We start from the raw sequence: 27,977 nt of genomic DNA, 5'->3' as shown, positions 1-27,977 counted from the left end.
TAATCATCCATCTAAAGTAGACCTTTTCCTGGTTTCCCAAAGGCAGAGTGTAGGTGAGTGGAGGCTTTCCCTCTGGGGTCCACAAATTCTCATGTAAAATTCACTCTCATTCATTGATATTCTCTCTCTCTCTCTCTCTCTAAAGCTCACACTAATCCTTACTTCAGAATTCTCAATGGCAAGTCTCTTCCCTCATTTCAAGGTCTGGGAATAGGAAGAATGAAAATCACTTACTAGCTCTTGCCATTCTGGGTTCTGGCAGAGCAAAAATTCTCACTTGAACCCTCTACACCACCACCTTTAGACCCAGAGATGGCTTATCTCTGTAGAAGTAACTAATTATTAAACTGGAGTTGGAGGGGTATGAGCAGCGTGGACTCATTGTGGTGCCATTTTCCCAGAATCCCATGGAATCCCTCTGGACATTAAATTCTTGGAGGCTATCTGTTTAAGTATCAGATATGGCAGTGTAAACTGAATAGCAAGAATTGCCTAAGGGCCAGCCCCCCCCCCCCCCGCCCCCCTTCTCCAGCTCCATCTGGCAGATCTTTTCCACTTGCTTTCTGCCAGTCTGGTCACTTTGACCTTCCTGCAATGCCTCAAATATTCTGTGCTTCCTCAGGTTCTATGGCTCTTCACACATGTGCTCGTTGTTCATGTAAATTCCTACTCATGCTGCACATCTTGGACCAGAGACTCCTTCCAGGCAGACTTTCCTGAAAATGTCAGCCAGATGAGGTCTGATGGAGTAGGCTGTCATCCTCATTGCTCTTATCATAGCACCTATATGAACATATACGCCCTGCACTAGATTGGAAGTTCTATGCAGGTGGGCCTGCTCTAGTTCCCCTCGTGTCTGCAGCACCTGGAACACTGCTTAAATAAGTAGGAGTCAATGGTATTTGTTTTATAAATAACACCAGGAAAGAACCCAGACACTGCGTAAGAGTTTTCCTGAGAAATCACAAATCTCAATCATCTGAAGGTAAAATCTGATGATAAATTTTTAAATAGAGAAATCTCATACTAAATTTTCTCACATTAAAGAGCAGGAGTTCCCAAATTTTTCGCACAAAAATATATAGAAAAATATATAGAAAAGTTATAGGCATTTGATGATGATCATCAACATACTCATCACCTAGATACCATTAACATTTTGCTATGCTTGTTTTGTCACAAATTTGTCTATTCCTTCCTCAATCCATCCATCAATTCACGATATTTTATATACAAAGTAAGTAGCAGACTTAAGTACATTTCCCCTTAAATACTCTCATGTGTATATCAGTATTTAAAGCTTAGTACTTATATGTAGGTAGTTTTCAGTCTTAGGAAGTTAAGTTTTACAGACAAATGCATAAATTTTAACTGTAAATTTACAAAATTTTTCAAGAATGCATACCCATGTGTAACCCAAATCTGTATCAACACATACACATTATCGTCATCTCAGAGAGTCCCTTCACACAGCCCAGACAGGTCATTTGTAAATATGGTATAATATTACATTGTGTTTTTTCTACAAGCTTTTGTGAAATTTAAATGAGATGATGTAAAATACAAAAGCAATAATACGACTAAGCAACACTATCACTGAACTAAACACAAATCTTAAATAAATGGGAAAATAAGCACTTCATAACCTGTATTATGCTTGTTTTTAAAGTTATCTCCTGCTCTGTAAGCATCAAAGTTCCCATTATTTTAAAGATTTCACTTTAACATAAAAAGAAAAGTATCTGTTTGTATTCATTTCCTACATTAATCGGGCTGGTAGTCCCGACTCCATTTCAGAAGGCTTCTGGGTATAATAGAAGAAACAGGTTTGGGTGCCTAATCTATTTTATCTGGTAAATTATCTAACTCTTTGATATTTAATTTTACAATTTGTAAAATGCAGAAGGTAAAAATACCCACTTACAGAATTTGGAGAATGAGGAGAGCAGTAACTGTTGATAGTTAAAATAATATAAAGTCTTGGAATCTAGTTCCCTTTTCCCCTCGCTGTCTTTGAGCTTCTTAGATTTGAGTGATGTATATATTAAAAGGTGATAAAACAAAATTAATTTATAGTAGAGCTATGGCAGAAGGAGATAAAGGAAGATATTTTTAAACTTTTTTCTTTTGTATAAGCGCCAAAACCTGTATTTTTTTCTGCTATATTCTGAAGCCTTCTTAGGAGATAAGACTAAAAATCTGATTTATATAGTTTGAGTCTTTCAAGAGCCCCTTAAGTTATACTACATAAATAGCTCTACCTATAGCTGTATCAAATGTTCCTGAAAATAAGCATTTGAATCTCAGAAAAGTTTAAATTTTCAATTATTTCACAATACTGTGGGAGTAAAAACATGAGTGGCTAGAGAGCAAGACGGGCCAGAGATGATTCTTTAGCCAGACTGCCTATGTTCATATGTTGGCTCTGGCCCTACTAAATGTATAAAGGTGGGCATGTTACTGCCTTCATGTGCCTCCGTTTCCTCATCTGTGAAATAGAAGCAATAATATTTCCTATCTCATTGGATTGTTGTATAGATTTAATGTGTTTATGTATGTAAAATTCTTAGAACGCTACCTAGCGTATAGTAAATTCTCAATAGAACGAGCTCTCATTATTGGAGTTAGGCAGTTGTAGATTCAAATACTACTATACTGTGTAACCTTGGACAACTTACTTATCCTCTCTGAGTTTTAGGTTCTATATCAGTAATATGTGATTAATAAAACATTAAATAATAATATTTAGGGGCACCTGGGTGGCTCAGTTGGTTAAGCATCCAGCTCTTGGTTTCGGCTCAGGTCATGATCTCAGGGTCCTGGGATCGAGCCCCACCTCGGGCTCCACGCTCAGCACAGAGTCTGCTTGTCTCTCATCCTCCCCTCTGCTCCTACCCCCACTCATGCTCTCTCTCTCTCTCAAATAAATAAATAAATAAATAAAATCTTTAAGAAAATAGTAATATTCGTAGGGTAGTACCTCACATACAGTAAGTGCCTAATGGTTGTTCTTATTGTATTTTTCTTCCTAGAGTCCAGCTATAGAAAGGCATGGCAGATTACATGCATTTTTTAATCAAGGAGGAAGATGCAAAAGATATTTCTATTTCAAATAAAAGGAAATTATTTATTAAAAAAAATAGATTCTCCAACATATTGATGCCCGCTGTGATTGACTCACCAGCTGCCAGAGACTAGAATTTTGGGAACCTCTGTCCCAGAGAAGCCATAAACACTGGCAAGAGATAATTGAATCAATGGATCTTTGGGTCACATTCCATTCTGCTGCATTATCACTGATTTCACTATATCTTTGCAGAAAATAGTTGGGGATTAAAACTTTGTTATTCAATTATTATTATTATTGTTTGCCAGGGTCTTGGGAATGCTTTTTATTTCCCTACTTATTTTTCATATAATGAATTGCTTTTGAATTCACCTTACATAGCTGGTATGTTTTTAAAAAATTCTGTATCTCTGCATAGTTTGGCTTAAGTTACTATCTTTTCTAAATCATATAAATTCTCCTCAATATCCTGTATGTATTTAATCTCATCAATTTTGGTAAAACTTCATAAAATTATTGTATTATATCTTTGTCACTAGGGTCTATTAAGCGTAGGTTTTAAAACCGAGATTTTCAAAAAAGGAAGAAGAAAATTGAAAGCATTTTCAATGTTTTCTGTGCACATTTGCACTGTGAAATCACTTGTAACAGACTCACACAACTAATTAGCAGATCTTTATTTTGCTACGTTTCTGGCCAAGTCAATGTGACAGGATATGAGAAGCCATACCAATTAACAGGCCTGAGCAAGCTCCTCATTTGACAAACATTTAATAAGCGATAAAATAGGAACTTGGAAGTTCTGAAACTCACTGATGGAAAAAAGAGAGAGAGGAGCCCGTTGCTTATCTGGAATAAAGGAGGAACTCAATTAAGCTAACAAGATGCAAGCTGTAAAATAAATTTTTTTTTTTCAGGGTTGAGTTGAATTTTAGTTTAGCAAGCAACTTTGGGAGGTCACCTCGTCCTTCTTTTCTTTCCCAGTCTGCATTAAAGCACAGCTGTGGAGCGCACGGTCTGCTTTCTTTCTGAGTAGTCCTCCTTAACGGTGATGGCAGTGGTGGAATATTAGAATTCTGTTTAAAATGCTAATGAAGATCTGGTATTTCAAAAACCAGTTGCAAACTTTTGTAAATTTCTAGTGATCATGTTTTAATAATTGCAAGGGCTGATTTATGGCTGTGCCTCTCCCTGCCTCATGCTGGTAGATCTGTGTGTGTTTGATTCTAATGCTGTTCCAGGCAGCTCACTGAATGTGAAATGCATTCATGCCATTGATGTATTCTCTAGACACTTCTTCAGGAACCAGCCCTTCCCACTGTGCATTATCATCCAGTTAAAAGCTTCCATGTTTCTGAAAGTCAATAATGAAAAAACTAATCAGACCTTATGTCTTGAACATTAATATCTGTATTTATAAGAAAATTTAATGTACATGTTGTCTCTATCTCATTTATAGCTGGTATGCTTTCAAAAACTTTATCACAGAAAATGTGAACTGACAAGATAAATGAAGTAGAAGTTCATTATTCAAATTAAAAATTATTTTCTGTAGGGACGCCTGGGTGGCTCAGTTGGTTAAGCGACTGCCTTCGGCTCAGGTCATGATCCTGGAGTCCCGGGATCGAGTCCCGCATCGGGCTCCCTGCTCGGCGGGGAGTCTGCTTCTCCCTCTGACCCTCCTCCCTCTCATTCTCTCTCTCTCAAATAAATAAATAAAATCTTTAAAAAAAAAAAAAAAAATTATTTTCTGTCAACTGAAGGCACATAGCATTTTTATTATGAGATTTTAGTGCATAATAAATATAATTAAATTTATTTGAAAATAAAATAATCGTTAATATTGATATAACTTAATTCAATTATCTCCATTTTTTTAGTTAACTGAAGTGATATTAATGGCACCGATGAAGCTAAGATTAATCAAAGTGTGACTTTTTAACTAATTCAAAATTCATTTCTTCATTCAAACATTTGTTATTATGTACTACCAATTTCATGCGATTTAATTGAAAAAAATAAATTTATTGAACACAGACTCTAAGTTAGGCTTTTTATTAAGCCCTGGAAGCAGAGGTTAGCAGAAGGATATGGCCACTACTCTCTTAGTGCAAAGAAAGGTGTATAAGAAAATCATTCAGCAGTGAGAACTTTGAGCCCTAAAGTTTAGCCCTGAGTAATGATCTTTGATTTTCTACTGAGTTGGTTTGTGTTCATCTGCTCTCTGAAAGTCCACTTATGATAGGTAAAATATGTATTGTATACACATTCTATAGTGTTCAAAGAAAGATCATAATATTGTAATTGGCAACATTATTAACAACAATAACAAAAGACTATGAATGCTTACTTTATACAGTACAACAAATTAACAGTTGACATGTTTTGATCTTGAGACAGTGGCTCTAGGTACCTTTTATATGCCACAGAATATTCTTGTAGTCTTCTTAGTGAAATGCATTTATGCTTTTTATTGATTTTCCAGGTACAAAACTGATCTCAAATTCATTAATATTGATATGAGACAAACTAGCTTGATGAACATCAAAATGGCATTACATTTTAAAAGTAGGAAATTCCCTTTACAGTGAATTGGGAATATTCCCAAAGTGAAAGACTCACTGCCGATTAAACATTATTCTTTAGTAGAAAATGTCATTCACTTAGATAAACTTATGGTAGTCTTTAAAACTTCAAGAAAGTATCTATTCAGGACAGTGCTAGGAGTTTGCAATTAGAAAGTTTAGAAAAGTGAATACATCTTCCACTACTGGAAAAGACAACACCTGCACTGTGGGTATATAAACTGAGATTCTTTTCACTTATTGTTTCTGTTACTCTGTTTCTACTTGTGATTCTGTTATATGCCAACCTCTAATATGTTTGTTCATATGTTCACTAGTGTTAAATATAAAACAAGTTCCTTGTACATAGGAAGCATTAATAATGTCACAAAGGAAAAAAATAAAGGAAGCAAAAAAAAAGAGAAAGAAAGGAGTTCTAAGATCTTTCTGTTTTTCTGTGATGCGGTATTAGGTAAAATGAAAACAAAGGCATGAACATCCCACAATAATCTAAAGTGTTATGCAGGTGTGGTGATGAGGTTGCCAGTCTACTGTGGCCAGAATTACTAATGCTGTAGGGGCAGCATGGAGAAAGCCCCCAAGCTATCAAGAACTTTTTCTTTTATTTTATTTTATTTTATTATGTTATGTTAATCACCATACATTACATCATTAATTTTTGATGTAGTGTTCCATGATTCATTGTTTGTGTATAACACCCAGTTTTTCATTCAGTACATGCCTTCTTTAATACGCATCACCAGGCTAACCCATGCCCCCAGCCCCCTCCCCTCTAGAACCCTCAGTTTGTTTCTCAGAGTCCATAGTCTTGAGAACTTTTTCTTATGGGATTATTCACTGTAAATCAAATTTGGGTAGTTAGCAGCCATTTTAACAGTAACAACGCTACAAGGTGGCCCCCAACAGCTGCTTTATCACTGGAATAGCTATTTGTAGAGGCCGTCAAGCTTTCACTGGCATCAGTGACTAAGTGCGAACTTCTGCAGAACATGTGATTTATAAACTTTTGGTTGTGGGGAAAAATTACTTTTCACCTGTGTAGAGGGCTATATCTGGGCATTCCAGCGTTTTCCATTTTCATCAGTACATTCACTTATTGCAGGAGGTCATAAATGACATGCTCCGACTGAGATCCGACCTTGGAGAATTGGCTTTTCATTCTAATTGAGATGAAAGAAAATACAAATTCTCATTACTAGAGATGGTTTATGTTATATAAGACACTCCCCAAAATATTATATTCTTACTGTTTATGTGAAGTTTTGCACTTAAGTATTAAATAATACCACTTAAAAGGCATAGATGAGCAATAGCTTCAAATTTTTGAGTAACAAAAATAAATATTTAGGTAATAATTTGACCAGTGCATACTTATTATTAACTATGACAGGTCACCTGCATGGGATTCCCAAATATTTTTCAAAGTTATTAATGACAAAGGAAGAGTAATTGCAAAAACAACAAATTTTTAAAATAAAATTTCTGAAAACACATACTTTAATTCTTCAACTTTATAAGTGGATAGTCATTTATTTTAAACATATTCTAACTCAAGGTTAAGTTACATGCCCTGGATCTGACATTTAAGTTATGAGTAATCACAGTTACAGATGTGTAGGCAAATTTTACTTAACATGGATAAGATATTTAACACACACACACACAGAATGAGTAGTTAAAAAAGAGACAATGTAAAAGGTTAAATAACATTATTGAAGTACTGTATAGCAGAGACAGAAAGGAAGGCAGAAAGTTTTGCTGAGCTTGCGAGACCTTTGAGCAAAGTAAGCAAACATTTTCCAATTGTAGTTAATTTGAAGAGTTTAAAATTTAAACAAAGCTAGAGTTGGAAGACACATATCTCTGCCAAGTCTCATTAAAATACTTTAGGGCAGGGTTTGATTTAAAGTACTAGGGTGATTTATTTTCATATAGTACTTACATGCGATAGCAATATATAATAATAATCACAAAAACAGGAGATTGTATTACGTTTTCCCTTCCTTCAAAACTCGGTCCCGTACACCAGTCTAATATCTAGTTCCTCCAGGTATCAGTCAATTTGACATGTGGTCAAATTTGCAAAAATAATGCCTAAGATATTGCCCCATAGAGTTTTGAAGATTAAAGGACTTATTTTTTAATCATAAAATTCTTTATAAATGTAAGATATAGTTATTTTATATTTATTTTAATTTATGTTTATTTTATGCTTAAAATATTTTTTGCCAGTTTACAAAAGATTCTTATTGTGTATTTGCCTAACAATCTCGTGGTGATTAAAAAAATTAAACTCATGAGCAAGTTAGACTTCCAAAACTAACCAGAGAATTTAAAAAGAGTCCTTGAAATATGTCTTCTCTTTCACGTGTAAATTTGATATATAAGCTATATTCATTGAAAGCTGCAAAATATTATTCTTATTCATGATAGTTCTTGAAAAATTAACTGAAAAACTTTTTAGGGTTTGAAAAACATCTCTTTTAAATATGGAAGAAAACCTAATTTGTAAGTCTTTTTTTTTGATAAGGATAACAGTGTTTTTAAGTAAAATATATTTTCTTATTACACAACATAATAAATATATTTTATAAGTAAATATAATATATAAACAAAAATATATAAATATATAATATTATATAAAACATATATAAGTAAAATATATTTTCTTATTAAACAACATGATATTCATGGCATGCTGTGAATAATTATTGTACTTCGGGCTCCTGGGGGCTCAGTCGATTAGGCATCTGCCTTCAGCTCAGGTCATGATCCCAGGGTCTTGGGATGAAGCCCCACATCAGGCTCCCTGCTCATTGAGGAGCCTCCTTCTCCTTCTCCCTCTGCTCCTCCCCTGCTCCTTCTTGCTCTCTCACTCACTCTCTGTCTCAAATAAATAAAATATTTAAAAAAATGTTTTGAAAAAATAATAATTATTGTATTTCCTGAGAAAGAACCACCAAACAAACCTATGCACATTACTAGTTGGCTAATATTAGTATTAGTTTTTGAGGGCTGCTGTAACAAAGTACCACAAACTGGGTGGCTTAAACAACAGAAATTTATTGTCTTGGTTCCTGAGGCTACAAGTACAAGGTCAAGATGTCAGAGGGTTGGTTCCTTCTAAGGGCTCTGAGGGCAAGTTTGTTCCATGCCTCTCCCCCAGCATCTGGTGGTTTACTGCTAATCCTTGATGTCTCTTGGCTATAAAAACATCACCCTGATCTCTGCTTTCATTTTCACATGGTATTCTCTCTATGTGTGCGTCTGTCCTTTTTAAAAGGACACCAGCCATATTAGATTAAAACGTACCCTAATGACATTTTAACTTGATTGCTTCTGTGAAGACCCTATCTGCAAATAAGGTCACATTCTGAGGTGCAGAGGGTTAAGACTTCAACATGTGAATTCGAGGGGGATGTGATTCAACCCACAACAGCAAATTGCCAATTTAAAGATACTTTGTGATACAGTGTGATACTTTGAAATATAACCAACCATAAAATCACTTAAAAGAAATTGCCAGAATTTATTTTATAAATTTGCAAAAAATAAAAGGTAGGCAAGCACAGAAATTTTAAAAATGCTTTTTGTCATTGTTACTTCTGAAAATAATTACCATTTTATTTATTTAAAGATGTATTTTGAGCACTTATTTTCTATCATGAACTGTTTTGGATACTCATCTTTATCAGTAGCAGATACAAAAAAAAAAAATGTTTATACCCTCATGGTCCTTACAGTAAGGCAGAAAATGTTGTTTTAATTTTGAGATTCTGAAGTTTTGCATGAAATTGAAAAATACGTCATAGTTTTAATAGCTTTAAGATATTGATGCAGGAGACCAATTACCCATGCTGTTTTACTGCTATCACAAAGGGCTTTAGTACACATGCTGTTCACAAAAATTGTATTTAGTAGGATATCAAATAATGAAGAGCTTACTCTAATAATTTAGTTTTAGATTTAGCTATATTCTTTTGCTGCTATATTTGTATGTCCCATGTTTTTTGCTTAACAAATTATAATTAGAAAAATAATATGACTTGCCACATTATATCTAAAGCCATTGCGTGATAATGTTTTGTTGAGACTTAGTATCAGAACAGACTTTCAGGCATTTACTCTTAAACCTAAAAAACAAATATGGAATGTGTTTTTAATTCTCTGGTGACATTTTTATAATATTTCCATTCCTAGCCTCTATGAAGCCTTCAAAGATGTATTTCACCTTTCAGGCAATGATGGAACTCTTAGTATTTCCCTCTAATGTTAACGCTGGGGCGAGAGGAGGTGCAGTAAGCTGGGCTGCCTAGGGAAATAGCATCATAAAACATGGAGGCTCGACTCATGTTCTAGTCCGTTGTATTTTGAAAGACTCTTATTATAGCACAACAGAGTTGTACTTAACAAATATTGAAATTCATAGACACAAAGGCAAGAATGTAGGAACCAGGCAACTGGGGGATAAGGATGCTTTTCACTTTATATCTCAGCTTTACCCATACTTAAGTATCATCTTTTTTTTCTTCCTTAATCTTCACACAAATGTTTTGAATGACAGAACAATTAGAAAGAAACCAGATTGCAGTATCTATATCTGTCACTGTCACTACGCCCTGGCAGACATAAATTCCCTGCTGATTTTGCTGCAGTGTATTATCTGAGAGGTAAACTAAATCTTCACCTAGTTTTTTTCAGTGTAGCGGTGCACTGGAAGAAATGCCTTCTTCATCCTACTTTGAAAGTTGCATTTTTCCCTACTGTATGATAGCTATTTTTTGGATAAAATCTACTTTGTTACAGAAAGTTGCTATTAAAAAACAAAAACAAAAACAAAAACAAGGTGGGATGGCTGACATAGGCATCTATATGCTGCACAGTGGACTGTGTGAAATTGACTAGGAGTATCCAGATAATTTCAGATAAAATGAAGACCAGTTCTACAGGACCATGAAAATACCAGTGCTCTCCCTGGATCACTAGCCTCATTCCAATTTCCAAACGCAGTTGCTCCTTCGGTTGTTGTTGCTTCAATGATGCCAGAGTATATTTTTATCAGCTTACATAATATCCTGACAGCCTTGTATCCTGAGTTAAATAAAATATTTTTGTGCAAATATACATAACTCCAAATTCATTGGAACCAAAATTAAGTCAGCATTTTTGTGTGAACTACATATAATTAGTAGATAAAAATTCAGAGACTTGTGGCTTCAGGAAATAGCACAAGATGACCTTTTTTGTGATTTAGCTGATTTGAATTTGTCACAGGTTTTAAGAAAAAAGTTATCTTTCTCATTTACTAGCAACATGCTCCTTTCCCATTTCTCAACATAATGTAAATTAATGCTGGTTGGCTTTTGTTATTGAAAGTCTAAAGGTGAGTACTTTTAGACATGGCAAGAGCTATGGGTATAAAGACTGTTCATCAGACATCAGTGTACACAGTGAACAATTTCGACCCTAGCAGTTGGATGCCCACAGCTAAAAAGCATTTCCCAATCATCCAGTTAGGAAGGTAGCAACTGTTCATAATTACACATAGCCGATGCACAACGAACCCCTTTATTCTTTAGTTGAAAATATTTGTTGTCTTAATGTCTCTCTATTGCTTTGAATTGAATGAGCTCTTATGTTATAGCCTTGATCAATATTTCCTACCCCTTTCCACAAAATGGCAAATAGAATTTCCAGGCACTTTATCGTGCTGCAGAGGTCTCAACCATCAGCTGCAGCAAGAACATTAGTGTTCAGTTAATTGGTACAGATGGCCACAGCACTGATTCTACCATTTCATTCAACAGATATCTGGATACTGGGGCTGGAACGCAGATGTCAGACCAGGGGCTTTGTTGGAATGTTCTGGTGTTGCTTTCAAATGCCGTGTGCCTCTCTCTCTATCCCTCCCTCTCTCCCTCCCTCCTTTTTCTGTTTCTCATATAACTTTCATAAATTTAAAACAAAAATATAGGGCGCCTGGGTGGCTCAGTCAATTAAGTGTCTGCCTTCGGCTCAGGTCATGATTCCAGGGTCCTGGGATCGAGCCCCATGTTGAGTTCTCTGCTCAGCAGGGAGCCTTCTTCTCCCTCTCTGTCTGCCTGCTGCTCTGCCTGCTTGCGTGTGCGTGCTCGCGCGCTCTCTCTCTCTGTGTCAAATAAATAAATAAATCTTTTAAAAAATTAAAAAAAAATAAAACAAATACATGGTTCATATAATCATTGTTTTTTTAATATGCATTGATTTCTATATCACTGCTTTTGTTTCAGAATATTCTAGATACAATAATAAGAAATCAAGTACTTATAACTTGAAAAACACTGTGAGGAGAGGTTAAAGAATCCAAGTTATAGGAGAAGTAGCCCCTAATTATAGGAGAGAAATGCAGTAATTTGTATATTAGGGGTGGATATTGTAAAAGTGGGGAAATACTCCAAAACATTACTTAACATTTGGAATCCTTAATGCAAAAAAAAAAAAAAAAATGAGACAAGTATGATACATGGCAGGATGTCATCAATGAAAAGTATTAAAAAAAGAAGAGGAGAGATGTACTCTGTCCTTGAGTGAAATACAATGATTCGACAGAAAGGGAAGATTTTGAATCAAGGACAGAGGGCAGAGGGTAGGCTTTCGTTCAGGAGCAGGAATAAGATGACAAACCCTCTAGATTTGTGAAGATGATGAGTATGGAAACAACTTGTCAGGATTTGGTTGTTTATGACATAGGAGATACAACTGGGATAATTTGTTTAGTGCTAGATTTAGGAGTTTTGAAGTTCTGGCCTGGAATTTAAATGTTTTCCTAAAGTCATTAGTGAGTCATTGAAGGCTTAGAAGAAATTCAAACAGAGAGAGAGAGAAAGAGGGAGAGAGAGAGAGAGATAGGTAGAAACAGTAGGGGGACAGAGACTATAATAATTATGATACGTGATATATTTTGTTTGGGATAATTTTTTTTTTTTGGTTCAATCATCTACCCTGGATGTTGGAAAAACTTTCCTATAAAGGGCCAGGCAGTTAATCTTTTGGGCTCTGTAGCCCGTATCATTTCTGTCACAACTACTCAACTCTTGCTGGAGCATGTGAGCAGCCAGAGATATACCATAGAGTGTAGTTGCATTCAGTGAAACTCTTATTTATGGGCACCAAAGTTTGAATTTCCTAAAATGTTCATGTGTTGTAAAATGTTGTCTTCTGTTGATTATTTTAACCATTTTGAAATTTCAAAACTCTTCCATGGGCTCTTATGTAAAAACAGGCAATGGCTATAGATTGCTAATCCCAATCTAAACAATGAAATGCTTCTCTTCTATTATATCTTCCATGATGCTTACTCTTTTTAAGAAAATATAGGCTCTTTCATTTTATGATAAAACATAATTTATCATAAAACATTTTTTTAAAGATGTATTTATTTACTTTAGAGGGAGCGCAAGTATATACAAGTTGGGGGAGGGGCAGAGAGAGAGGGAGAGAAATCCTCAAGCAGATTCCTGGCTGAGTGTGGAGCCTGAGGTGGGGCTCGATCCCAGGACCCTGAGATCATAACCTGAGCCAAAACCAAGAGTCAGATGCTTAACCAACTGAGCCATCCAGGCACCCCAAAAACTTGATTTGTAATAAACATTCGGCAGATTTCTGAGAAATTTTCTTTCAGGTCTTCAATTTCATTTAAATAATTTTGGATAATCTTGATATAATTAATTATTAATTTATTTTATTAAACTTCTGTTTTCTATGCTGCATATAGCCTATATATAAAAATAACTGAATGTGGCTGTATTGAGACACAGGTTATGCTTCCATCACAGCAAGCTTGTTACAGTGGTGACAATGAGGCCTGTAACATTTTCTGCTAGACTTATGGAGTAGAGTGGAAGTAACAAGACTTTTCTTTCTTTCTTTTTTTTTTTTTAAGATTTTATTTATTTATTAGAGAGAGAGAGAGCACGAGTAGGAGGGGCTGACTAAGAGGGAGAAGCAGGCTCCCGCTAAGCATGAAACCTGATGTGGGGCTCAATCTCATGACCCTGAGATCATCACCTGAGCCGAAGGCAGACGCTCAACCAACTGAGCCATCCAGGTGCCCCAAGACTTTTCAATATTAGAGACAATGAAGGAATAATAATTTTAGATCATTTGCCAAAATAACAATCAATGTACTTCCTACAATTTGAATTCTAGTGCCCTAAAGTAAAGAAATTGGATCCCAAAGATTACAGGTGGGGGATTTTGAAGTTTGATATGTCCATATCCAAGTGGAGAAGCCCAACTGAAAGAACTCTGGACTGACAGTGACAACTGTGGATTGAACAAAAGTTCTTTTGAAGATTTTGATTCTGACTTTGAAAGAACTGCGGTGATTGGTAGTGGAAGGAATCAAATGTAAAATTCCTTAAATAAAAATTTGTTGACTTAAAGAAATAACTATAATAGATGCATGATTCACTAAGGAAAAATCATTTGGAATATATGTGCTTTAATGGTGATTCTTTACTTCCAAGAGAGATAATGAAGTCAGCTGTTGCTGGGTTTTTATGCATTAGGAAGAGTCTGGAATTGGTGGTTGCAACCTACCTGCAGCAGTGATTTCCTCATGAGTAGGCAGGGGTAGAGGGGACAATTTAAGATCATTGAAGAATTTAGGTTTCGTTAGGATGTATTGTGTTTCTTTCCATGCTGTCATTTTCCTAGGTCTGTGGGCGGCACAGTCATGTTATTCTAGAAATGTAAGTTTGTATCCTATTATATGTGTGTGATAAGCATTCAAAATAGGTCTCCTAAACTAATCTGTTACAGTGCATTGTTGTAGTGTAATAGGTATCCCTTCAGGATCTCCACCGTTAATTTCCAAATAACACATAGTTCTCATTAAAGAAGTAAGCTTTATTGTGAAAAAGGACTTGGAAATTCATATAGGCTAAAGGTCAACAAGAGAAGAGAAGGTCAGATTCCTTTTGATTCTCCCATTTTCCTGCAGAGAAATATGTTGAAGTTGGGCCTTGTTGGGGTTCCAGTGTGAATCTACATCCCAGTGCAATGCAATGCAAGGATCTTTTTCCCACTGTGGTAGGTAAAAAAAAAAAAAAAAAAAAAAGACAGAAGTAGTCCTTCAAAAGATATCCAGGTTAAATCCTTAGAACTCACAAATGTTACCTTATTTGGGGAAAAAAAAAAAGGATCTTTTCTGATGTGATTAAGTTAAGGATCTTGAGATGCGATAACTCTGGATTATAAGGGTGGACCCTAAATTCAATGTCAAGTATCCTTTATAATAGAAAAAGTAGAGGGAAATTTGAGACAAACGGAAGAGGACACAGAGGCAGACACACAGAGGGGAAAGCAATGTTGGAGACCATGGCAGAGACTGGAGTGATGTGGCCACAAGCCAAAGAAGCCAAGGAATTCCAGCAGCACCAAAAGCTGGAAGAGGAAAGGAAAGATTCTCCCCTGAGAAAGTACAGCTCTGCCAGGACCTTGATTTCACACTTCTGACTTCCATGAACAGTGGGAGAATAAATTTCTTTTATTTCAAGCTACCCAGTCTGTGGTACTTTATTACAGCGGCCTCAGGAACCTAATATATTCCCATCTTTTTTATTCTGACACAGCAAACATGAAAGCAAACTTTTGTGTGTGTTTGTGTGAAGTGGGTAGCGGGATGAATTTAGAACCTTCTTGGTGCCAAGGCAACTAACTGGTTTGGTATGTCAGGTATTTATAGCCTTTGTCTGGGAATGTCTGATGTCCATGCCTAGAGATCATGACTAAGTCCTTCCTGACAGAGGAAACTGAATTTGGATATAGCCTGTCCTCCTGCAAAGGGAGAGCTAAAGGGATATCAAGACAGAAGGGAAGGATCATTACTGTTTTAATCAGTTTTCCTTATTTTGTTCTTCTGAAAACCTATTCATTCTATTGAAGCAAAATTTTGGAGTGGGGAATAGTGTTCATAAGATAATAGATCAAGTACTAGGTAAATTTGTGATGGAGGGCAGGCATTTTATCAGTGTTATTTTGGTAAACATATACCTTTCCTTCTGGAAATCTATTATCATCTGAGAAAAGGCCATCCTAGAGATAAGCTCATACCTGCTGATCATTTGCCTCTCTGCTTACAAATTCATTCCTACCTCCACCCTGATCTTTTTGTCAAAAAACACTGAGTGCTTCACACCATTGTTCCCAGGCTGGTTTTTGGCAAGTGCCAGTGAAGTCCATGGCAGAACGTTGGGAGGTGGGAAGAAGGAAAAAGCCAGCACATTTTTCCCTGTCGTGATTTGGATGAATTTCTCACAGTAGCTCCTTGGTTTCACCTCCCGCCAACAAGTTCTGCTCTCTAATGTCACAGGTACCACCAAAGGTGGTGTTTGATTTCCTTTTCTTCAACTTCCTTTGTGACCAGATGCTCATACTAACTGCCTCTATTAACTGATTGGATCTTAACTAATAGGAAATCGAAGAGAAAATGTCACATTGGCTTACCATCAGTTTGAATTCGAGGACAAATCAATCAGTCCTGACTTGTCATTGAAGTGTTCCTGGTTAAGATACCAATCAATACGGATAATGATTTACATTTTCCAAGTAAATTTCATTTGTGCATTCATTCTCCCAGGAGAGAGAGGTAAAACTCAGAGATACCTGATGATATGGGCAGTCAATAAAGGCCATATCCAGGCACAAATCCAAGACTTCTGTCCCTCAACCCTATGATCTTTGCCTTAATGCATTAGGAAGATATGCCAGCCTTTCTTTTGTCTGGAAGGTATAACAAGATGATGGTATTTTTTTTTTTTTAAAGATTTTATTTATTTATTTGACAGAGAGAGACACAGTGAGAGAGAGGGAACACAAGCAGGGGGAGTGGGAGAGGGAGAAGCAGGCTTCCCGCTGAGCAGGGAGCCCTATGCATGGCTCCATCCCAGGACCCTGGGATCATGACCTGAGCCGAAGGCAGATGCTTAATGACTGAGCCACCCAGGCGCCCCAAGATGATGGTATTTTTATATTTTGAAGGCAGGTGAACTTCACATCAAGTTCCTGATTTCTGATACAGAAGGAATTATTCTCTGATAGTAAATATTCAAATAGGTAGCATTGAATTATTATTAAGACAGATATACAATGTATATTCTTATATGAATTGAAATCCTTGGCTTACTGAGATGAAATGATTCAAAACAAAGAAGCATTCTAGAGTGTGGTAAATCCACAGAAAAGGAATATTTCCAGGGTCTAAGGAGAATACAAAATATGCAATGTCAAGTTAATATTAAGGTTAATATTAAATTGCAAATGTATATTTATTATTACTATTTCCATAAATGTTTTCAATAGAGTTTATATTATTTCCCTCAGGAGGTTTTTATTTCATGTAATTATATTTTGTTATGTACTTCACAAATATTTCATTGTTTAACACAACTTATATTTTATTCAATATGTTTAGAGTTTCTGGGGCAATGCTAATCATTGAAATATTTACATTATGTTTGTTATTTATCCTCAAATAATAACTATACATCCAAGTTGCCATAAAGTACAACTAAAAACTTGATTTATTAGTCACACCCCTATAGTCATATTCAAAAAAATACTATTACTTCAAAATATGATATATAAAAATAATAAATAATAGCTATAAAATTAATAGGCATGTATTTGAAATCTTAAAACAATGAATTTCTAGACAATTAAGAGAGCAAGAATTTACAGAAAAATGCTAATTTCCAATGGTTTAATATCTTTATAGCAGACATTAGGAAGTCAACATTCTTTCTAGAAAATAAAGACTTACTCAGGCATAGAGGATTTTTTAAAACAGTTTTAAAGTACTCAAACATATTGTCTTTAGTTTTTAAAATTTCCTTTACAGTGCCTTTAATTTGAAGAATTTCAAGGAGTAAAAGAATAATTTTCTTTAGATATAGTATTAATAATATAGTATATAAATTGTATTCTTTCATTAATAAGGAATGGAACAGTACATTGAGTTACCACTTTGAAAACATTGTTTGACTTTTACAATTATTGTATAATAATTCTGTTTTTTATTTACATAAACTTCTGAGGATATTAAAGATTATTATATATAAATATTTTATAAACATAAGTGGATAAGTTACTTGCTATGCAACATATTCTCTGTGACTGAGATTTGTATGGATAAATAAATGTGTGAAATAGCAACAGGGGTAAATCAAAGGAATTTGATTTGACATTCCCCGAATGTCTTCTCTCATGTTTCTAGTCCACACAAGTTTAAAACTAGAATAAAAAAGCAATCCACAGATTTGATGCAATCCTTATCAAAATACCAACAACATTTTTCACAGAACTAGAACAAATAAAAATAAAATTTGTGTAGAACCCAGGACTCCAACTAGCCAAAGCAATGTTGAAAGAGAAGAACAAAGCTGGAGGTATCATAATTCCAGATTTCAAGATGTACTACAAAACTATGGCAAATAGAACAGTGTGGTACGGGCATAAAAATGGACACATTGGTAGAACAGAATAGAGAACCCAGAAATAAACCCAGTCAATTAATCTATGACAAATGAGGAAGCATATGTAAAGGAGAAAAGACAGTCTCTTCAACAAATGGTCCCAAGAAAACTGGACAACATACAAAAGAATAAAACTGGATCACTTTCTTATACCATATACAAAAATAAACTCAAAATGGATTAAAGATTTAAATGTGAGACCTGAAACCATGAAACTCCTAGAAGAAAACATAGGCAGTAATTTCTTTGACATTGGCTGCAGAAATGTTTCTCTAGAAATGTCTCCTCAGGCAAGGAAAACAAAAACCAAACTGTTTGGACTATACCAAAATAAAAGGCTTCTGCACAGCAAAGGAAATCATCAACAAAACAAAAAGAAACAACACTTAATAGAAGATATTTTAAATGACATATCAGATAAGGGGCTAATATCCAAATTATATAAAGAACTTATATAACTCAAGAGCAAACAACAACAACAACAAATAATAATAATAATCTAATTAAAAATGGGCAGAGGACCTGAATAGGCATTTTTTGAAATGGCCAACAGACACATAAAAAGTTGCTCAACATCACTAATCATCAGGGAATTGCAAATTAAAACTATAATGAGATATCAGCTTACACCTGTCAGAATGGCTAAGATCAAAAAGACAAGAAATAACAGGTGTTGGTGAGGATGTGGAAAAAAAGGAAACTTCACGCACTGTTGGTGGGAATGCACACTGGTGCATCCGCTCTGGAAACAATATGGAAGTTCCTCAAAAAGTTAAAAATTGAATTACCAGATGATCCAATAATTCTACTACTGGGTATTTACCCAAGAAAAACAAAAACACTATTTTGAAAAGATATATGCACCGCTATGTTTATTGCATCATTATTTACAATAGCCAAGATATGGAAGCAGCCCAAGTGTACATCCATACATCAACGAGTGGTGTATACACACACACAAACACACCACAAACACACCACACACACTGGAATATTAATCATAAAAAGGAGATCTTGCCATTAGCAACAATATGGATGGACCTAGAGGGTATAATGCTAAGAAATAGAGAAAGACAAATACTATATGATTTCACTCATATGGTGAATTTAAGAAACAAATGAATAAACAATAAAAAAGAGGCAAAAAACAGTCTTAAACACAGAGCACAAACGTGGTTGCCAGAGGGGGGGAATGGGTGAAATAAAGGGGATTAAGAGTACACTTATTTTGATGAGCACTGAGAAATGCGTAGAATTGTTGAATCATTATATTGTAAAAGCTTGCACTTGATTTAGAATGTAAGTGATTCAGTTCCATTCATCTTTATGATGGGGGGAAAATCTAAATTGAAATACCTATTGATGATAGATTAACATTTTTATGTCTATGTATGAAAAAAAGCAGTTAAATAAGAGGAATAAACACTCTCTATAGCCCAAGTATAAAGTTACAAATACCAGTACATAAATAACAAAGTATCTATCAATAGAGTGACTGCAAAGAAAGTGTCATAAGTAGAGATTTATGCCATCACTCACCCCAGCACATACAGAAATGGGCAAAAATATACAAAATAGTAGAGATAACATCATATGTTTTGAAACTAAGAAAGGGTTCCAATATGCACCGCAAATAACAAATGCTCACAGAAACACATGGCTTATATCGCATTGAAAGGGAATTTGGCAAGCATATAAAGAAGGTATGGGGTGCCTGGGTGGCTCAGTTGGTTAAGCGGCTGCCTTCGGCTCAGGTCATGATCCCAGGGTCCTGGGATCAAGCCCCGCATCGGGCTCTCTGTTCAGTGGGGAGTCTGTTTCTCTTCTCCCTCTGCCTGCCGCTCCCCCTGCTTGTGCTTTCTCTCTGTCAAATAAATAAAATGTTAAAAAAAAAAAGGTATGAACACATTGCAGTGCAACAAGAAATGAGGTAATTCTGATGGCGCCATTCATTTTTGCCAGCAGAGTGGTGAGAATTGATCATATTTCAAGAAGGACAACAAATACTCTATTTCCATCCCACCACTGATAATTGACAACATTATAGGCTGGAGAAAATGCCGTCTGTCAAGCAGAGGTTGGAGCAAGGCTGATTGGGCACGCAGAACTTTTGTGTTGCCTTTTCTCATAAAACAGACTTCTAGAACAGTTGGAGAGTAGCAACCAAAAAGGCTTGGGAGGACATGACAGCCCTGACTGGATAGTAAGTAGCCCAGCACTTACCAGCAGGCTTCATGTGATGTGGACAACATGCTGAATAAAGGGAAACTGGCTTGTAGGAACACTGGCCCTTCCTTATTGTTCTGAGTCAGAGGTGAGGTTGTACTTGGGGAAATTGAACCAAAATCTACAAAATTGCTGATAACCCCCTACTAGTGACCACATTTACTCTTTCCACACCTTTATCAATATGAGCAAATAATAAATCCCATCCTACCCTTATTTCTATTTCTATTATTATTGTTAGGTATAATGGAAGTCAGTTAGCTGATATTTTCTTTAGGATTTCTACTTTTGTGATTCCAAACAAAGTAGGCCTGTGATTTATTTTCTTTGTACTTTCCCAATCCACTTTGCTAATCAAGGTGGCAATAGTTTTGTAAAATAAATTAGGTAATGTTTGTCCTTTTACTATTTGCTATAACAACTCCTATAAGAAAGAAATTACGTACGCCTTTATACTTTTCAGGAAAATTTTATATCTATAGAATTAAGTCTGGGCCTCTTTGGTGTGTGAGATAGTCTTTGCTTACCATTTCAATTTATTATCTATTAATCTATTTAGCTGTTCTTATTCTTTTTTATACTTATTTTTTTATATTTAAAATTTTTTGCATTTTGTATTTTTTCCATTTAATACTGGTTTTCTAACATTTTAATCTTGATTTTTTATACTAATGCTCAGATATAATTTAAATAAAATAAATGCATCCATTTCAAGTGTATAGTTTGATGAGTTAGCGCGCACGCGCACACACACACACACACGCTGATTAACCTCATCCACAATCAAGATTCACTCAAACCAAATCCATTCTCTCCTGCCGGCCCTAGTTTGCCTTGTCAAACCCTCCCAGCTCCCACCCCAGCCCAGCCCAGGCCCCAGGCCACCACTGAACTGTTACCTGTCACTACCAAATCCATTTGTCTCTTCTAGAATTTCATATTTGTAGCTTACAGTATGTATTGTTTTGTATTTGGCTTCTTCCTCTCAGCATAGTGATTTTGAAATTTATCCACATTGTTATAACGTACCTTCTTTTATTTTATGACTAAGTATTCCACTAAATGGATATAGCACAATTTATTTGTCCTCTCTCTTGATGATGGACATTTAAGGTTCAAATTTGGGGCTATTAGGAATAAAGCTGCTATGTGCATTACTATATAAGGATTTGCATGTGTCTTAAAATAAAATACCATTGACTGGGGGTGCCTTAAACAACAGAAAAGATTTCTCATAGTTGTGTAGGCTGGGAAGCCCAAGATCAAGGTGCTGACAGATTTGGTTCTAGGTGAGGGCCCTCTTCTTGGCTTGTAGAAGCCACTACCTGTGTGCTTACATGTCCTTTCCTTGCTGCAAGTGTGTGGAGTGAGAGGAAGCTCTGGTGTGTCTTCTACTTCTTGTAAGTGCACTCACCGGACCACGGGAATGCCGCCCTCAGCGCCCCATCTAAACTTCATCTAAACTTCATCATCTCCCAAAGGCCTCAACTCCAAATACCAGCACTTAACATATCAATTTTCAGGGGACACATTTGGTTCATGACAGTGTGGCTATACATTTTTTATTTATGTTGGGGTGAATTTCTCAGAGTGGAACTGCTCGGCTGTGTGTTCTAAGTGTGTATTTAACCTCTTAAGAAACTGCCAAATTGTTTTCCAAGTGGATGTACCATTTTATATCCCCCACCCTCAGCAGTGTATGAAAATTTTAGTCTCTTTGCATTATAAGCAATAGTTGCCAGTTTTTAAAGTTTTCAATTCTAATGGTGTGTATTGTTATTTTATTATTATTTGAATTTGCATTTCCCAATGGCTAAAGATGTCAAATATTTTTTATGTGTTTAGTGATCTATCTTCTTTTGTGTAGTGTTTATTCAAATATTTTGCCCCTTTTTGTTAGGTTGCTCATCCTCTAATTATTGAATTGTAAAAATTCCTGATGTATTTTGTATATAAGTCTATGTCAGAAAGATGTAGTACAATTATTTTCTTCAAGGGCTTTGATTACCTTTTCATTTTCTTCTTCAATATACAAAATTAATTGTACTATTTGAAAAGTTTTTAATTTTCATGAATTCCAATTTATCAGCTTTTTCTTTATAATTCATGCATTTTGTATCCTAAGAAATTCTTGCTTATCACAAAGTTTTCAGGATTTTCCCTAGAATACTTTCATCTAGAAGTCTTACAGTTTTGGCTCATATGTTTAATTCTATGATCCATGTTTAGACAATTTTTGTGCATGATGTTATAAAAGACTTGAGATTTATTTTTTTTTACATATGGATATTCAGTTGTTTTGGCACCAGTAGGTGCAAAGAATATTTTTTCTCCATTGAATTACGTAGGCACTTTTGTCAAAAATCAATCTATTGTGTTAGATTATTTTAAGACTCTGTTTTCTGTTTCATTGATCTTCATGTCTATAGATATGCCATATTGTAGCTTTATACTAAGTCCTCCAAATTTGACTTTTTTTAAAAATTATTTTGGTAGTCTAGGTCATTTGCATTATTATATGTTTCAGTTTTTCATCAATTTCTACTAAAAAAAGTTTGCATGAATTTTAATTAGGCTTGCATTGAACATATAGATTATTCTGGGAATAATTGGGTCAGAATAATATTCAGTATTGCAGTCCATAAATATGGCATCTCTTCCTTTACTAACTCTTCAGTTTCTCTCAAAAATATTTTGTGATTTTCATTGTATAGGTATTGCACTTACTTTGTTAAACTTAACTCTAATTATTTCATGTTTTTGATACTCCTTTAAATAATATAAAAATACTTTTATGTATCCAATAATTTATTACAGGGATAAAAGATCACAATTGATTTATATATATTGACTTTGTGCCACTGATTTTGCTAAACACACATATTTATTCTAGTAGATTTTTGATCCTTAGGATTTTCTATGTACGTGATTGTGTCATATAGGAATAAAGACAATTTTATTTCTTCCTTTGCATATGTTTTTAATATATTTTTCTGTTATTACATTGGCTAAGACATCCAGTAAAAGTTTGAAAAGAAGTAGTGAGAGTAGACATCTTTTCCTTGTTCCTCATTAAATATGAAGTGAGCTGTAGTTTTTTGCAGATGTCCTTTATCAGATTGATAGAATTTCCTTCTATTTTTAGTGTGCTGAAAATTTTAATCAGGAATGGATGTTGAATTTTGTCAAATGCCTTTTTCTGAATCATTGGCAATGATTACGGGGTTTTTCTCTCCTCTGTTTTCTTAATATACAGAAATGTATTGATTGATTTCTTAAAATGTTGAAATAACCTCACATTCTTGGAATAAATTCTTCCTTGTCATGATATGTTATTCTTTTTATATATTGCTATATTGGACATGTCAATATTTTTTTAAAGAATGTTGCTTCTGTGTTCATGAGAGGAACTGATATGGGTTTCTTTTGTTTATATAATCTTTGGTTTTGGTACAGGAAAATGCAAGCCTCATAAAATCAGTTGGTGAGTATTCCCTCTTTTTATCTAAAGAATTTGTATAGAATTGGTATTGTTTTCATTCTTAAATGATTGGTAGAATTCACTAATAAAAGTACTTGAGCCTGGAGTGATCTTTCTAGGAAGATTTTTAACTGCAGATTGAGTTTATTTAATAGATATATGGCCATTCAGCATATCTATTTGTTCTTAAGCAAACTAGGTATTTTGTTTCTTTCAAAGAATTTGTCCATTTGATCTAAGTTGTCAATTTATTTGCCATAAACTGGTTTATAATATTACTTTTTATGCTTATCATGTTTCTAAGATATATAATGGTGTCTATCTTTTTTTTTTTTCCATGATTTTGGTGATTTGTGTATTTCTTTTTCTTGATCACACTGAGTAGAGATTTACCAATGTTACTGATCTTTTCAATGCTCTTTTGATTTCTTTGATTTATTGTTGTTTCATTTTCTGTTTAATTGATTTGTGCTCTTTATTATGTTCCTCATTTTCCTTACTTGGCTTTAATTTGATTTATTTTTTAGCTTTTTAAGATGAAAAATTAGATTATTAACTTCAAAATTTTTATTTTTATAATTTAAGCAATAAAATATTCAAACTTCCTTCTAAACACTGTTTTAGCTATAGCCCAACAATTTTTATATACTGTATTTTTATTTTCCCTTATTCCCATATACTAATTTCTATCCAACTCCCCCTCCTCCCACTGGTGAATTCTACCAAACTTTTTTTTTTTCCTATCAAAGCATAGTTGATACACAATGTTACTTAGTTTCAAGTGTACAAGTTCAGGTGACTGGACAACTCTATACATTATATTGTGCTTGCCACATATGTAGCTATCGTCTGTCACCATACAACACTATCATAATACCCTTGACTACATGCATAGTATCTGTAGATTATTTGAAAATTGTTGCGGAATTTCCAACTGCATGGGGTATTTCTAGATATTTTTTACTTTACTTTTTGGTTTCTAATTTAATTCCAGTATGTTCAGAGTACATACTCTGTATGATGTGAACTTTTAAAATTTTATTAGGCTTGTGTTATGGCCCAGCATATAATCTATCTTGCTGAATATTTTATGTGTATTCTGCCATTATTAGGTAGAGTGTTCCATAAATATCAATTAGGCCAAGTAGGTTGATAGTGTTATTCAAGTCCTCTATATCCTTACAAATTTAATGCTTGCTTGTTCCTTTAATTACTAACAGAGGAGTGTTAAGCTTTTCAACTATTATGGTGATTGGTACATTGTTGAATATTGGGATTTTGTTGTCCTTTTTTTCAATAGATTGTTCGGTTTTATTTTGTCAAATGGCCAAGTTATGGAATCAGTTTGATCCCTTCAGGGGTCATTGACCTCTGATGAGACCCTATTTTAAAGATTTATTAGGGTGGACTTGAGTAGCCTTCACTCCAGGGTTAATTCAAATACAGTCTTATTACTAAGATATCACTTCTCACGGGTCTCTAATGAATGTCTCGGGTGATTGCTGAGCATTCCTAATTCTGACTGGTAACTCAAAGTTCTACCAACATGTTTGAACCCTTGAAATTACTAAACTGAGAGCATGATCACTGTCTTTTGCCTGGCCTCACAGAGTTTTTACCTTGTAGGTAGGTGGCCTCATACTCAGTAAAGTTTCAAGGAGCCTTCTAGGCAGATATCAGAGACTCTTTTTCTTCAAGGCCCCCTCTGTCTCTGAAACTCTGCAACTCCCATCCACTGCAGCCTCCAGAACTCCAATCTTCAGCTCTTTAATTCATTAATATCACTGAGTTCACACTCTCTGTCTTTTTTAACCAACCCTGCACTAGCAGTCTAGAAATTGCTGAAAAGTCAGAGTGATGATATGGGTCACTCACTTGCTTTCCACCTTCCCATTTTCATAGTTTTGCATGCCTGTTTTCAAGTGCTTGAGAGAAATATTTTATTTATTTTGTCTAGAGTTTTCTTTGGTCATAGTGGAACAATGGGTCTGGAGTAATTCTTACTCCATCATGGCTGGAAGCAGAAATTCATACTTTTAACACAATTTTAGTAGTTTTAAATCTTATTTTTATCTGTAGATATTTCTCCTTTTTATTTCAGAATAAATTTATTTACATTTGTCTTTTCTTTTTCTTATCAGTGCTCTAGATGTTTGATTATCTTTTTAAGTAACTAGTTTTTAATTTTTTAGATTTTCACTATCATGAGTATGTGTTATTTTACTATCATCTCTCTCTCTCTCTTTTTTCTTTTTTAGCTAGGTACAGTGTACTTTATTAATGGTACATGACAAGGTAGTGCTCCACAAGCCCCTTCCCTTCTGTAGGGGGTCTGGGATGGAAACTGTGTAGATGTTGGGAGATTCTCAGTGTGTTGGGGGATGAGTTGGGGCAAGGACTCTCCAGCAGCTGAGGGCCTCTCTTTTCCTTTTGCTCTCACTGGGAATGATGGTCCATGGGGCTCTTACTCCTTGAGGGCCAGGTGGACCATTAGGTCCACCACCTGTTTGCTGTAGCCAAATTCATTGTCATACCAGAAATGAGCTTGACAAAGTGGTCATTGAGAACAATGCCAACCCCAGCAATGAAGGTGGAAGAGTGGGTGTCACTGTTAAAGTCACAGGAGACAACCTGGTCAGTGTAGCCCAGGTTGCCCTTGAGGGGGCCCTCCAATGCCTGCTTAATCACCTTCTTGATGTCATCATATTTGGCAGCTTTCTCCAGGGAGCAGTTTGGTTCCATGACTGACACATTGGGGGTGGGGACACAGAAGGCCATGCCAGTGAGCTTCCCATTCAGCTCAGGGATGACTTTGCCTGCAGCCTTGGCAGCACCTATAGAAGCAGGGATGATGTTCTGGGCAGCCCCTCAGCCATCACGCCACAGCTTCCCAGAGGTGCTGTCCATGGTTTTCTGGATGGCAGTGATGGCATGGACTGTGGTCATGGGTCCCTTCATGATGCCAAAGTTGTTGTGGATGACCTTGGCCAGAGGGGCCAAGCAGTTGGTGGTGCAGGAGGCATTGCTGATAATCTTGAGGGAGTTGTCATACTTCTCCTGGTTCATGCCCATCACAAACATGGGGCCATCAGCAGAAGAGGCAGAGATGATGACACCTTGGTCCCACCCTTCAAGTGAGCCTCAGCCCCTTCATGGTAGTGAAGACCCCATGGACTCCATAACATACTCAGCACCAGCATCACCCCATTTAATGTTGGTGGGATCTCACCCCTGGAAGATGGAGATGGGCTTTCCATAGATGACAAGTCTCCCATTCTCAGCCTTGACTGTTCTGTTGCATTTTCCCTGGGTGGAATCATACTGGAACATGTAGACCATGTAGTTGAGGTCAATGAAGGGGTTATAGTCATTGATGGCAACAATATTCACTTTGCCAGAGTTAAAAGGAGCCCTGGTGACCAGGTGCCCAATAGGGCCAAATCTGTGTACTCTAACCTTTATAATTATGTCTCAGAGATGCAACTGGCCCGGTACCAGAAGATGAGGTTGTCTGTCGAACTGAGAGGAGCAGAAAGCCTCTTCTTACATTCATAATTTGTGAACTTCTTTCTTTGAATTTACTGTTGCACTCTACTTATAATTATGTCAAAAGCCACATTTTTTAGTTTCTGATCTTGCTTATTCTTGATAAATATATTAAGGGCTATAACATTTCCCAAGAGTAGAATTTTAGCAATTTTAGCAATGCCTTGCAAATTTTGACATGTAGAGGTTTTTTTTAATTAATATTGATTTTTAATTGGTATTTTTAAATTTCATTGGTATTAATGTTCTATCCAGATGCTGTAGGGGAAAATTGGCTCCTTGGCTTTTCCAGTTTCTGGTGGCAGCTAACATTCTTTGGCTTGTGGCCTGATTACTCCATCTTTGCCTTTCCTCTTCACTGTTTCAAGTCTCCCTCTGCCTCCATTTACAGGGACACTTTTACTGGACTTAGGGCTCAGCTAGATAATTCATAACTCAAGATCCTTAACCAAATCACATCTTCAGTCTTTTTTTGTTTTTATTTTTTTCCATAGAAGGTAATGTCTCCAGGCATGGGAATGTGGAATTAGGGACTCAGACACAGATATCTTTGGGGG

At 35.5% G+C, this 27,977-nt stretch overlaps 1 long non-coding RNA gene, 1 other non-coding gene and 1 pseudogene across 2 annotated transcripts in view; 2 read left to right on the top strand and 1 right to left on the bottom strand.

The window, feature by feature from the left end:
• Positions 1–27,977, top strand: part of LOC116634097 — a 325,131-nt gene that overhangs the window by 267,233 nt on the left and 29,921 nt on the right. The window lies entirely within an intron of this gene.
• LOC116634189 lies at positions 13,404–13,506 on the top strand. Its single transcript, XR_004299894.1, has one exon. It is a non-coding gene; the product is annotated as a small nucleolar RNA SNORA1 (small nucleolar RNA).
• On the bottom strand, positions 26,339–27,228 carry LOC116634096 (annotated as a pseudogene).

The sequence above is a fragment of the Phoca vitulina genome, unplaced genomic scaffold (genome assembly GCF_004348235.1).
Source record: "Phoca vitulina isolate PV1807 unplaced genomic scaffold, GSC_HSeal_1.0 scaffold8, whole genome shotgun sequence".
Taxonomy (NCBI): Eukaryota; Metazoa; Chordata; class Mammalia; order Carnivora; family Phocidae; genus Phoca; species Phoca vitulina.
Note: the sequence above shows the minus strand (reverse complement) of the source record. Positions and strands in the feature narration are given on the sequence as shown.